Source organism: Lissotriton helveticus, chromosome 11 (genome assembly GCF_964261635.1).
Source record: "Lissotriton helveticus chromosome 11, aLisHel1.1, whole genome shotgun sequence".
Taxonomy (NCBI): domain Eukaryota; kingdom Metazoa; phylum Chordata; class Amphibia; order Caudata; family Salamandridae; genus Lissotriton; species Lissotriton helveticus.
In genome coordinates this window covers 679262370-679275468 of record NC_136072.1, presented here as the reverse complement: position 1 = coordinate 679275468, position 13099 = coordinate 679262370, and the positions used below count along the sequence as shown (strand labels likewise).

Sequence of the window (13099 nt, the reverse complement as noted above, 5' to 3'; positions counted from 1 at the left end):
AAAAAGCATAAAAACTTTAAGAAGGTTTGCTTTATACAGTGTCAAACTGATTGATACGTGATTACAGAATCAGAAAAAAGACTCATGTCTGTGATGAAATCCTGGAGACCAGGATGTGAAAATGTGAAAGCTTCAACAGCACTGCAAGGTCATATTAATTGAAATACAGCCCTATCCAAATCTGGAACATAAGAGGTGTGCATTTCCCAAGCCGTGCTATTTGTTCCAAAAATGCTAATAAACTCAAATCACTGTTCTTTAGTGTTAAACTGGAGATGGAAGGGACGTCGCCCAATGGTTAAACTGCTGGCTGTAAAATCAAGGAAACTTGCGTCCAAATTTAGCTTCTACTCTGGACCAAATTCTGTGATCAAAAAACAAACTCAGTTCACATACTTGGGCCTAATTTTTATTGACGGATACATTGGAGAGCACTGTGAAATAATTTGTCTTAGAGTCTACTGTAAAAAAAAGCCTTCCCATACAGTTAATAAACCATGTTTCTCCAAACAAAATGGAGGATTTATAGTTAGATCACAAAAATTGAATTGTTTCTTGGATCAGTGAGGCTAACGTAAGGACATTCAGACAGAGGGGTCATTGAATCTTTCTAAGCTCATGTTTAGAAACTACTCATGTTAAAAGAATATCCTCATAGTAATATCCAGTCCACTAACTTGAAAAACGTAGAAATGTTGAAGAAATTAACTTTTTATTAATTTTAAAGCATTATCAGTCATTTTACTTCATTTTTAGACATTACGAGTCCAGTCGTTTAATCGCTCGGCTTAAGGTCTGGCTCTTGGAACATAGTCAGGCCTTGTCTCTCGTATGACCAGACACTGGCTATGAATTTTCTAGCATTGCTACTAGAATACCTTTGCATTTTTAAATGAATACATTATGTGAAAAGTTGGTTGGCAGAGGTGTGGCACTATGGTACTTGTGGATGGAGGGATAATGTCCAGAGTTTGCTTTACAAAAGGGAAGTAACCACATTTTACCACATTTCAGATTCTGAGCATTGTAAATACCAGTTGTTAATATAAAACACTTTAACTGTACTCAATGTACCAACCTCGGAAGGAAGGCTGAGGATTTCATTCATGAACAGCGGACACTTGCATTCCTTAGCGCAGAGCCATCCAGTCAACAGACCAGTGTTGTGAAACACAACAGGGCCCACTCTAAGTCTCCTCTTCAGTTTCACGTTTAAGCTTGACATTGTTTTCGAACGCTGACTTTTTTTTTTTTACACGATTTGCACTTACATGATGATACACTGAGAAGCTAGTCTACATACAGTTCATTTCTCAGTAAGCATTATCATCATGTCATTTGTACACTGTCCAAGTCTAGGCACATAGAGCTTGATGCCCTTCTATTTGGTTCAGTTGGAGACAGCTCTAAGGATCCAGACAAACCATTGCATCAGCTCTGCACCTTTGACAGTATGATTGGAACAGTGCTTTTATTAATAAACGGCCTCTGCTCTAAATTGGGCAGAGGAGCACTTCTGTGGGATTGTCCTGGAATGTGACACGCTGTGACTGAGATGCAGTCCTGCCGACTCGGAGATCTATCCTGCAGAGTACAATAAACCGTTCTACACAGGCCAGCTTCCCAACACGTCATACTCAGGAGGAATGAGGGTTAGGTTATTCCAGTGGATCTGGCAGAGGGTACTCCCACTATGAATTTGATAGCACAGGTAGATTTAGGTAGGAGTATAATAATATAGTAATGTTATAATGGTTGAACGGTTTCTTTTTCAATATTCTTGTAATGCTGGTTACAATCCTTGGTTTCTTCTGTCTAAATTACATCACACTCTTTCTATACAAGAATACAATAAATGTATGAAAAGCCAACTTGTATCTTTCTTGAGTTAACCTTGGGCACGCAAAAGTAAACAACGAAAGGGTAGATCTGTTTCCACAATTTAATTAGGGAATAAGAATAGTCATGTTCGAGGTTTCTGCTACCATTTTGTACCCTTATAAGGGTTGGGATTCAGATGTGGCACTGTGAGCTAGCTAGGAATTGGGCCACTTTGCCTGTGCACATGCTCCAACAAGCGACCTATGTTCAATGAAAATCATCCCAAGCTACAAATACTTGTGATGTAAAAGTGAACATCCCATCCAAGAGTGGCAGCAGTGATCACATTGGTGCATTAGGCAGGGTTTCCAGCAATGTCAAATTGTCAAAAAGACTGACAATTTGAACTGAAATATTACATGGGTAGTATATACAAACCAGAGCTGCAGTCCCCCTGGCACCAAGGTATACATATGAGTAATAAATCTCTCCAACTCAAATAATAGGTACAACCTCTTCGCTGCTAGGCCTTTTCCCCGCTTTGCTAAGCCTTTTTTTAGTTCATTGGGGGAGTTCGCGCTTAGGCCCCGGTAACTCTGTGTCCACAGAAGGGATCCACGCCAAATTTGCGCCCCCCCTCTACACCCGGAGGATTCCAAAGGTACCCAGGGTTTGTGAATTCTCTTGGAGGGGACTCAGACATTAGCTAAAATACAGCTACATTTTGTTTTGTTCTTTAAAATGGGGGAAACGTGCTGAAAAAGAAAGTGTCTGTTTTTTCCCTGCAAACGCTATCAACAAAGGGTTTGTGGTGCTGAAATAACCACCTTCCCATCTTTCAGGGACAAGCAGACTTGTATAAGAAAACAAAAAATGTTTCCACTTTTTTTGGCATTTTACTGGGACATAGCCTATTTGTGCTACTTTTTGTGCTTTCAACCTCCTTCCAGTTAGTGGTAGAATGGATGTGAAAGCAATTTAGAGCTCGGAAAGCTATACATTTCTGAAAAGTAGACAATTCTGTATTCAGCAAGATGTCATTTGTGTAGATCCTTCAAGGTTTTTTTTATAGAAACTAACAGTTGAAAATAAGAAACATTTTAAATAAATTAATAAACAGCCATTTGTGCAAACGTTTTCACCTGTAACTTCCTAGTATGACAGATTGTTTAAAGCAATATACGGTTACATCCGCTGGACCCTTATGGTGGTAGGGAAATATGAGACTTGTAGGTTCACCAAGAGCCCGAGGACCCAGAGCCAATAACTGAGCAGGGTCTCGCAATGATTTTTCGATTGTGTACCAGGTATATAGCAATTAATTTGGTAAAACATAAAGAGTGAAAAATAGGTGTCAAAGACACCTATGTATTTTCGAAATGGGAACAAAATATATAGAGTTTAGAAACAGTAGCTATTTGCACATCTCCGAAATTGTGGGCACCCATACTAGCATGTGAACTATAAGTAATTTTTCAAAGCGACTTCTTTTTTTTACACATTGTCTTACATTTGGAAGGCAGAAATGCATAGAAAGTCAATAGGTAATAACAGTTGCTCTACAATTCGGTGTTCCCTTAAGTCTCCCTATAAAAATAGTACCTCACTTTTGTGGGTAGGCCTAGTGGCCGCAACAGGAAACTGGCCAAAACGCAAAGTGGACACACCCCAGTTTTACTGTGAAAACTGACTCCTTTTCTTTTTCCAAAGTGCCTAGCTGTGGATTTTGAACCCTAGCTGTGCCGGAACCTAGGCAAACCTAGCACACCTACACACGGAGCTTTTTGAAATATGTCACTGGCAAGAGCAGCCAAATGGGTCACCTATTGAACAGTACATGGAGAGCCAACACTTGTAGAACTACAGGGGACATGATTGAGTTAAATGTACTTTGTCATGCCATTACTCAACCACCATATCTTTTATTAAATGATACAAGTTATAAATTGATTGTTTTAAAAACAATTGTTTTAAGAAGTGTCTTACTGCAGGAAATGAGGGTCGTCTAGCTGAATCCGGAAGCTAATATTGAGCCAGATTCTGTGAAAAATGCTGAATTTGTCTCAATGCGATTTCCTGACACTAACAAATTCAGCAGTGGTTGCACGGTGTCTGCTTTATGTTTTGAGCAGCAACCTCCAGGCAGTGAAACAACGTTATTTTCACTTCCAGCTGGTGCCAAATCAAAGGCCTGATTTAAAGGACCATCAGACATCCTTTGTTTAACAGTATTATCCTGGCTGTGAGTTATCTGGAGCCTAACATCTAGATGTCAATGTAATAGAAGGAAACAACGGCACACAGCTTGTCGTCACTTCCAAAATACTTAGGAGAAACTAGGACTTGAAGGCAGGTTTTCGACTTTATACAACCCTTGTATATAATGGTTGTGTGTGCACTGTAAGAATGTCAGATGTATTTGTCTAAACCAGTAATTACGCAATTAACGATTTAAATAGTTCTTACTTTTTTATTGCACCAGTCTTCCCAATGTACAGTGGGAGTGCCTTACATACTAGGGACACATGCTACAGCATCAGTATATCATACACATGTGTAAATTGATGTACAGGAACAGTTACATAAAACAACCAGGGTTACAAGATGTAGAAATCACAAATCATCCTTGTTGAAGGGAATTATACGATATTAAGGCATGAACGGGAGAAACAAAAAAATTATCAGGATGTAAAGCGTTATTCAGCAGTTGTGGTGGTCTGTTCTAACAAGACATTATTACTATCCAAAGAAACCCTTACAGGCAACCGTATAATATTGAAAGAAAGCTAAAACATTATGTTTCTAAACCCAAGACTTGCAGTTTCCATGCAGCTCCTTGATGTACGTTCATGGCTTTCTGTTATATATATGGAGGGTTACAAATGTATGAAAGTAACAAAAGTATCTGTGTGTCCAAAGTAGCAACCCACTTACCTAGCTATATAAAATTCAAATTTGTGATCTGCACGCTACACAATGTGCTTTGCAGCTGGCATACAAACCCTCTTTACTACTTAAGAAGTCAAAACAGATCTCTGCAGTAAGTTCATTACCTCCTTGTCCCTCTTGCGTATCTCCATTTTGCAATGAGGCCCCTGTGCCTCAGACACACCCCCGTCCAAATAAAAAATGCCCACCTCTCCTGTTACTTTGCGTCTGTTTACACTGTCGGACGTGTGGTGTGCTAGCTCCAGCAAGGGTTTGTTTGTCGAGTTTGCCTTTGATTTTACCAGCTCCTCTTGTTTGGCAGCATTTTTCATGACCCGATTCTACCGGGCTGCATTTCTTCTGATGGCGAGAGTTCTCAGAGCAGTGTTTGTCTTGTGACATCCAGAAGAGGCCTTCAGGGGGTGTCTGCACATGTTGACGCGGTGCTCTGCCTGTGATGTGGCCACGGTGTGCAACAAGAGGTTGGTCCTGGTCAGGAGCCAGCACGTATTCATGCAGTGAGTTTTCTGGGCACGGTGTTTGCACCCTCGGCGTCAGACGTTTTAATAAGGCATGGGCAAAGGGGGCTTTGGCCGAGGGCCCAAGTCTTTCAGGGGCCCCCTGATAGAGTGACTTCTGTTCTCCAGAGTCTTGCCCTATTTACCTTGAACAATTCTTAAACATATTGTTATAAATACCGGTTTCCTTTAATTCATTTATTTTTAATGTGGGTGATGTGTGAAAGTAAAGCAGACATTTTGCAAAGAAATGTTTGTGTTTCATGCAGCTTCCATAAAAAGTGTTTTAGATCAAAACAGGACTTCACATATGAGAAATGGGAGGGTGTCACACTGATTATTTGCAGTAATATTAGTGAGCTGCTGCAGTGTTACAATATTGAAAAACACATCACTATCCCTGAATATTAGATGTGAACACGTTTAGAATTTGGAGGAGTGTGCCAATGCACTGTCACTGACCTGCCCAAAGAGGGCATGAAAGAGCTGAAACCGGATCATGAATTCAAAGCTGTATTGAGCAGGGGCCCCCAAAATACTTTTGGCGCTGGGCCCCCAACAGCCTTAAGATGTCCCTGCTGGGCGGCAGATTTTTCCTTTTCTATGGTGCCGTTTCCCCCGGACGGAGGTCTGCGGTGCATTCCTTCTTCAGGGGTGGGCGTGGCCTGTCAGCCAAGGGCTGAGTTCACCCAGCTAGAGGTCTGCTGTTCCTTCCTCCGGTCGTGGTGTGACTAGCCGGGTTGCTGTTGGACTTGGCCCTTTTTGGCAAGCACACCCCTGAACTTTTTTCCCTTTTCTGTTACCTCGTGTTGGTGATTTTAGGCCTCTGGGCACTTTAGCACTGTAGTCCAGTGTAAAGTGCGTGCGCTCTCTATGTACATTTAGTAAGGTTGGCTTGCCCTACCAAAGGGAATGCATTGGGGATTCCCTGATCAGTGTGCGTCAGTGGTAATTCATGGTATGGGAGGAGCAGCGTGGTCACATTTAATATGTATGAAATTGTGAGAATAAATGCTGCGCAATGGTGTGCGCAGATTTATTGTGACTATTTGGAAAATGCCACTTATAGAAGTTGGCATTTCTGTGTGCCATGTGTCTGCCTGCCTGATGTGAATGGCATGTCTGGCTTGTGAGTGGGCTGGGAGGTGTTTGTGACTCCAAGAGGGGCAGGGTGAGTCAGCGCTGGGCTGAATAGGACATCTGGGCTGGGAGTGGCGGGAGGGGTAATCCCCTGACTCTGAATAGGATGGTGTCTGCCCTAGTGAACGCTGGCTCCGCCCCCTGTGGTGTGTCTGATCACCTAGCCCCCACCTGGCAAAGAAAGAGGAGCTTGCAAAACAAAGTGCTCCAAATCCCCACTGAACCAGTTGCATCTGTTTCCTCCATGTCCTGCACTAAAGACAAAGAGAATGTTGGTATAAATATAGGGGCTGTGACCCCATGAAAATGTTCAGTTCAGTTCTTGTTCCAGAATCCTGCTGGGGTGTGCTGCTGCTGGGGCCCATGGGGTGCTGCCATGAGGGCTTGCCTCCCTGGGCCCTCCATTGCCCCTTCATCTCTAAAGACCTGTTGTTGGGACGTATTCTTTTGATGCAGGATTTTTTTATGCCTCTAGCGCCTCATGTGCACTTCTTCATTTTTCCCCAGAAGAGCGTGGGCTGCGCAGCACGGTGCTGCCCGTCCCTTTAGAGGGAATCCCGTTGTGAGGGATTCCCCGTGATACTGGCCGAGCGGGTGCCCACCCTGCATTTTGCTTTTATTAATTAGCGGGAGCCCACCCCGCTTAATATTTTAAATTACGAGGGAGCCTACCTCTCATTGCCGCCACGAAGAGAAGGAGAGACGAAATCACCACCGCGGCCCCAATCGCCACACAGGAAGTCAGGCAACCTTGCCTGGGACGTGGGTTGGGCCTCGTGGTAGCCGGAGAGGAAATCCCAGCTGGAGATCTGTCCGGAGCCTTGAAAGCTCCATGAAGAAGTCCCGGGTCCCAGGAGGGGGCCCGGGTGAAGTGAGGTGAAGCCAGGCGGGAGCCCACCCTGCGCTAGCGATCCGAAGAGGAGCCGACCGGAGTCCTGAGGGCTCTCCCTGTCCCGCAGCCTTCTTCGCGACCGGCCGCTGAAGCGAGAGAGAGCACCTCCAGTGAAGCTGCACCCGCTGGGGAGCCTGCAAGCAGGGCTCTGTGTGCAGTGTGGTAGTGCTGGTGCTTGTATTGAGCGGCCCCGCAGGAGAGCGGGCCACTCCAACATGGGCATATAATTTACGAAGTCCCCGTGGGGGCATTTTGTGGCATAGTTTGTTGGTGCCAATAGAGGGACAGTGCCAGTTGTGACTTCCTGGGTGGCCCCGCCTGATAGAGGGCTGCGCCAACGTTGGGGGGCGACTGTCGCTTAGAGTCCCTGAAGGGGGGGGGGGGCAATCGGGGCACATTGTCGGTGCCCACCCTCAGTGGCCCCTATGAGGGCCAAGTGAGTGCCCGTGCTAATTTCTTAGGGGGCATTTTTATTGTAGAGTCCCTGAAGGGTACAAAAAAGGCACAGGGCCTTTATGTGTTCATCACAGCTGCATGGCAATTGGCATCAGCTGCAACATTTAGGCCATCAGTATTTGGGGGCACTGTGAATGAGACAGGAGTAGTGAGGTACACTCCTATGCCCCTGCGCAATGGCGCGCTTTGGATTGCTCTGCCTCTGCAGCAGCCCTGACATTTTGGACATAGGGCATTTGAGCCCCATTGAGAAGGACAGTTGGCCAGGGGGGCTGTTAGGCCGAAAGGTCGGCGCACCGACGCCCACTCATCCTTCTAGCTCCTCTGCAGTTATTGACCAAGCCGGGTTGGAAATTACACCGGCCACCGGCCCTGAAGAACTCACTGGATTACTCCTGCATGTGACGAAACACATGTCAGCTGGTTACTTTCGCATTTCCTCATTCATTAAACACACGGGAAAATATTCATCTGGTGTGGATCAAATATCCTGTTTGGAACACTAAATCGCACAGAACCATTTGTTGATACTCATTACGTGTGCCCTGGACTTTGTTTTTGCTTTGAAATTGTGGGTTTCTGGACTCACATCTATACAGGAATTTCAAGGTGTTTTCCCCTCGACCGGTTGGCACCGTATACACACACAGCTCATCATAAAGACGCATAATTTAGCTTGAGCGCCATTCTTCCTGTCCAACAAAAAAAAGTCTTTAATTTGGTGCTAGGGGCAGCATGATATGCAGCTTCGACAGCAATGTCCTTGGTATGGGATTTTGTGCCTCTGGCAGGAGCTATTTCAGAAATGGAGAGTGTGCTGGATGTCCAGAGTTTTATGGTTCAACATTGCCTTCCTGGCTGGAAAGTCGGCTGATCTTCTTAATGGCGTCTGTGGCATCCTCCTTTGCTGTCACGGCCTGACAGTGCCTCTGGTTGCAGACCTGATAGGCAACTAAGGCGGTCCCTTCTTCCTATCCTAGGATGTCGTTGGGGGGTGCCCTGGTTGTTAGGTGAATGGCTGTTTGGTTTACCCAGCTGTCTGGCATGGATTGGCTGCACATCTGGTCCTTATGGTCCTCTCCCAGCGCTTTTCCTGGGCTTGGCTGCTCCGGGCTTTCCCACGTGCTCGTCCCCATTCTTATTCCTTCAATAGGGGCAGTATCTTCCCAGGTGGGGTTGGCCTCGGGTTATCCTCCCAGATGCAGGCAGAGCTCCTTGCTTGGGTTGTCCGGGGCGGACAAGCGGCGGGGGCGCATGACCTGTGGATGCTGCATTGCAGTGTCCCTTCCTGTATGGGTGCTTGCCTTTCCTTCTAGTGGGTGTGGTGGTCGTTCGGAGCTGCCTTCTCATCAACTTAGGTTTCCTTCCTCACGTTACTGGTGGCTCTCTGCTCCCATCCCAAGAAGGGTCATCCCAGTTCCACTGGTTGAGGTCAGGGAGGGGGTGTTTGCTGTATACAGACGGTCTTGGGGTGTTTCCGCCAGTGTTGGCTCTGTGGGGTGCCTTCTTTTGGGTGGCTTGCATTCCATTCAACTGCTATCCATCCAGCTACTACATTCCCTGCGGACTCCTGGGGTTAACGCGGCTGCTATCTTTTTACAGGTTGCGTTCCTCCACATCCCCTTTTGTCCATGACTCTGGCGATTTCTGAGGTTCGCTGTGGGGTCACTGTCCTTTTAGTTCCTCCTGTTCAGACTTTGGGCAGATTTACTGTGGTTGCCTGGGTTTTGGTTACCCTGATAGCTGTTCTGGTGCCTCCATTGCGCTGTTCCCCGGTTTTGTTTCTGGGGAAAGGGTGTGTCAGTTTGGGAGTGGACGCCCAGCTGGATCCTTGGCCTGTGGGCATATTGTTTGGTTTCCCCAGTTTGCCTTGGTCCAGGGGACTGAGGTTCTTATTCGGGGTGAGGGGGAAAGAAGCCTCTGGTTGTTCTGGTTACTCTGGCATGGCCTATTCCATTGGTTTCATCTGTTGTTGGGGAGGTCGGTAGGACTGGGGTGACATTGCATTGGTTACACCTGCCTGTGGTTCCATAGTTTCCTAGTGCCTTCTCTGGCTTTTCCCAAGTTGGAGTCTTACTGAGTGTGCGGGGAGGCTTCATGTTGCATGGTCTCTCTACTTCGGTCACCTCTTCTATGTTGGAGGGTCTACCTGGTCTTCTTATGCTTGGCATTGGCTGTCATTTGGGGCTTGGTGCGATCATGCACATGTGGTTCTGTTTTCTGCTTCTCTGCCTTAGGTGCTGCTTGTCCTCCAGGATGGCCTTTTGAGGCTGTACAATCCCCTTGATGTGGTTGGATGGTTGTTCTGGGTCTGATCTCTAGGTTCTTTGAGGGGTGGTCCATTCCCTCAGGGAGTGTCCCTCCTGGGCTTTCCATCTGGTTTTGTGGGCTCTCCAGTGTCTCTAGTTTGACACTATCTTCTGTGGGGGTTACGCCTTCTGGCCTTGCAAGTATTTATTTTTCTGGTGGCGATAATGTCTGATCGCGTGCTGGAGGACCTCGACTCAACGTTTTGTCGCTCTCCTTCCTTTCCTGTGTTTGGGGCCGGTTTGGGCACCGTGGTTCTGTCTGCTGTGTTGGAGCTGGGGCGTCTTTCCTGCTTATTTGCCCTAACTGTGCTCAGCACCAGCAGTTCTAAAAAGAAGGTACTGAGAGAAGTTCCTATTGGGGTCTCCATTTTTACTCTTACCCGCAGAGTGGGAAAAAAAAATCTTAACTCTAAAGCAGTAGTACCACCATTCACGGTCTTTGAGGTGACTTCAAAGAGACTCATTATAGTTCTTTCAGTCTCGTTTCAAAACTGAAGCATTTTCATTGTTCCATCAAACGAGTCCATAGTTGTTGCTTATTAATCTTAAGCAACCAACAACCATTGACAAAGTCAATAGTTGTGGCTTGTTGTAGGTGTCTCGATACTTGTATTATATATCTGGATGCAATGACAGAAGCAGAAAAATAAAGTCGGGCCGGACATTATGTTAAGCACAGATTTGATGCTTACCAGTTTTTAAGCCACGCAGTTAATTATATCAGCCATGACCCCTGAGGAGACTCACCCCTCCCTCCACACACACAGTTTTTTCATTCCACTTAAAGCCCTGGGTAAAAATATTAAAGGTCTGTGTATATATAACTACATTAATAATAAAAAACTGATTTCTGGAGACTATAGTAACAGACACTTTAAAACAACATCAATGGCATGTTTATAGAGCTGAAGAGACGCAAAGATCCAGTTGAAACCTCAGAATTTAAAGTCAGAACTTGATTTCCTGTAGTAGTGTGGTGCAGCATCACAACTTACTGAGCAGGTTCCCCCACTAGAACATGTGATCAGCAAGCTAAACAGGAGTTCGATTAATTAAAAAAAAATGTCAGGAAGATTCTGCTTCTGCTATATGTTATTACACAACATTTTGCGACCTGTAGGTTACACACAATAGCAGCAGGCATATTAAACCTGTTGGGTTATTTTACGGCAATTCAAAACCGTGACCTAATTAAACTCTCAGTTCCCTGCAGAAAATGTATCCAACATGAGTTATTTTACAAGTATCATACTCCTTAGATCTGCTGGATAAAAGTAGATGTATTGTAAAGCAGGTGCATTAATCCCCTAAAGCCGTTTTCATCTGCTGCCTGTCGATGGCAATAACCTAAACTTGACCAGCTTTTCAATCTCATTCTTCCATGTTAAATGTCGTTGGAGGGGGGGGGGGGGGGGGGGGGGGCGCTGTAAAATACTTATGTGATCCAAGACTACAAGCTGTCATTTACTGCTTCTCGTCTCCGCACTCAATTTGTGGATTCTCGTGCAACCATTATTTCCCAGCAACGAAAGGAGGGAAAGTTTAAATAAAGCTATATTGAACGTTACGTTGATCCAGTTACACCGCATTAACGTGGTTGAAAAAAAGTCACTTAATTTTGAATACTTGCATTAAAACATTATATACAGAAACGTCGTCAGTGATGCTTCTATCCCACCCCTTACCATAGATATCGTAGAAAAGTGTCGCCATGCAGACGGGGCTTTTACACAGGAGCCGAACCTAGTCCCCCGACGTATAAGTCTCATAAGCTTTCACACATGCCTCTCCAAGCGCGCATACGCCTCTCTACTGTTGACAAGAGACGGACAGCGCTCTTCCTCGGGCACCCAACACCCCTCCCCTATGGCGAACCATCCATCTCGATATCGTAATCCTGGATATCAATTTTTCCCTCGTAGTCCTTGTTTCAGCTGGTCCCCAATGGGCGAGGTTTCATGAGCCTGTGAATAGTCACAAGCCTTTCACAGCAAAGAAGAGACATCACAGTTCTTCTACATGATTGGGGCCATACCTAAAGTTTCACGACCCCTCCGTGCTCCGAGTTCAAAGCGTTACTTCCTCCAGCCTCCGCGCACCACCGCCGCACACGACGGAAGTGATGTCACGCCTAAAACAAGGGGGTGCTGTCTGTGGCCTTATAGTTTTGAATACACTTGGAAACTTAGCGCGGAGTGTGGGCGGGGCACCAGGTAGGTCTCCAGCAGTGGTGAGAATAATTGTAATAGTACAGTCCACTTGAGTTGGTCAGAAATTACAGCAATTAGGACGGTCAGAAATTCGCATTAAAACTACGTGCAGTCCAAAATGGTGCGGCATACTGACGTTTCGGTACAAACGGTCGGGTGTGCTTGAGGCTGCTGAAGGAAACTGAAGACATCAGTTGATTTTGAACACTTCTTGAAAAGCGGTGGGTCTCCCGGAAGAAGAGGTGGTGTGCTTGGCCTTGATTTTATTTTGGGCACTTTACTTATTAAATATTTTTAACACTTGCGCTTGAAGGCTTTTGTTTCAAATTTAATTTAAAGTCGCTAATTATCTATTTTTTTTTTAAAGAAATCTCGAACTATAACAATTGAAAAGCTGATGTGTTAGAATTTGTATGGTTTACCTGTATACAAACGAACCATGGCTTTGTCGTTTGCAAGATCGAGTTCAAAGTAGCGGAGTACATAAGTGCATGTAATGCCACATAGTGTAAGGAAGTTCTGGCCCTTTAAATCACGAAACATTGTGACTTGTTGAAAAAAAAAAAGACCTAACACAAGAACTGTTGCCATTCTGTTTGTTACAGAAGTGAGTTTTTGGAAGGGTGAAGGAAACAAATGCCGATCTTAATATGTTGAACAAAAAACATTCAATTATTAGTGGTAGGTACGCATTGATTGATTGCTGGATTTCCAAGAACACAATCCCACTTGGCAAGCAATCGGGAGGTGATGTCAGTGAGAGAGCACAAGTTTGAAAAAAAATGTATAAGTACGCCATATTTACAAGCACGTAGTTAGTTTAAA

The 13099-nt window shown here is 45.2% G+C and overlaps 1 protein-coding gene across 6 annotated transcripts in view; it reads right to left on the bottom strand.

The window, feature by feature from the left end:
- Window positions 1-12189, bottom strand: part of FIGLA (folliculogenesis specific bHLH transcription factor) — a 394249-nt gene extending 382060 nt beyond the window's left edge. For 5 of the 6 annotated variants that reach the window (XR_013602295.1, XM_078665740.1, XM_078665741.1 and 2 more), the window contains exon 1: window positions 12100-12189. The gene's annotated coding sequence lies outside the window, so the exon portion shown is untranslated. The other variant, XM_078665742.1, reaches the window with a different exon arrangement.
- Window positions 12190-13099: the final 910 nt, after the last annotated feature.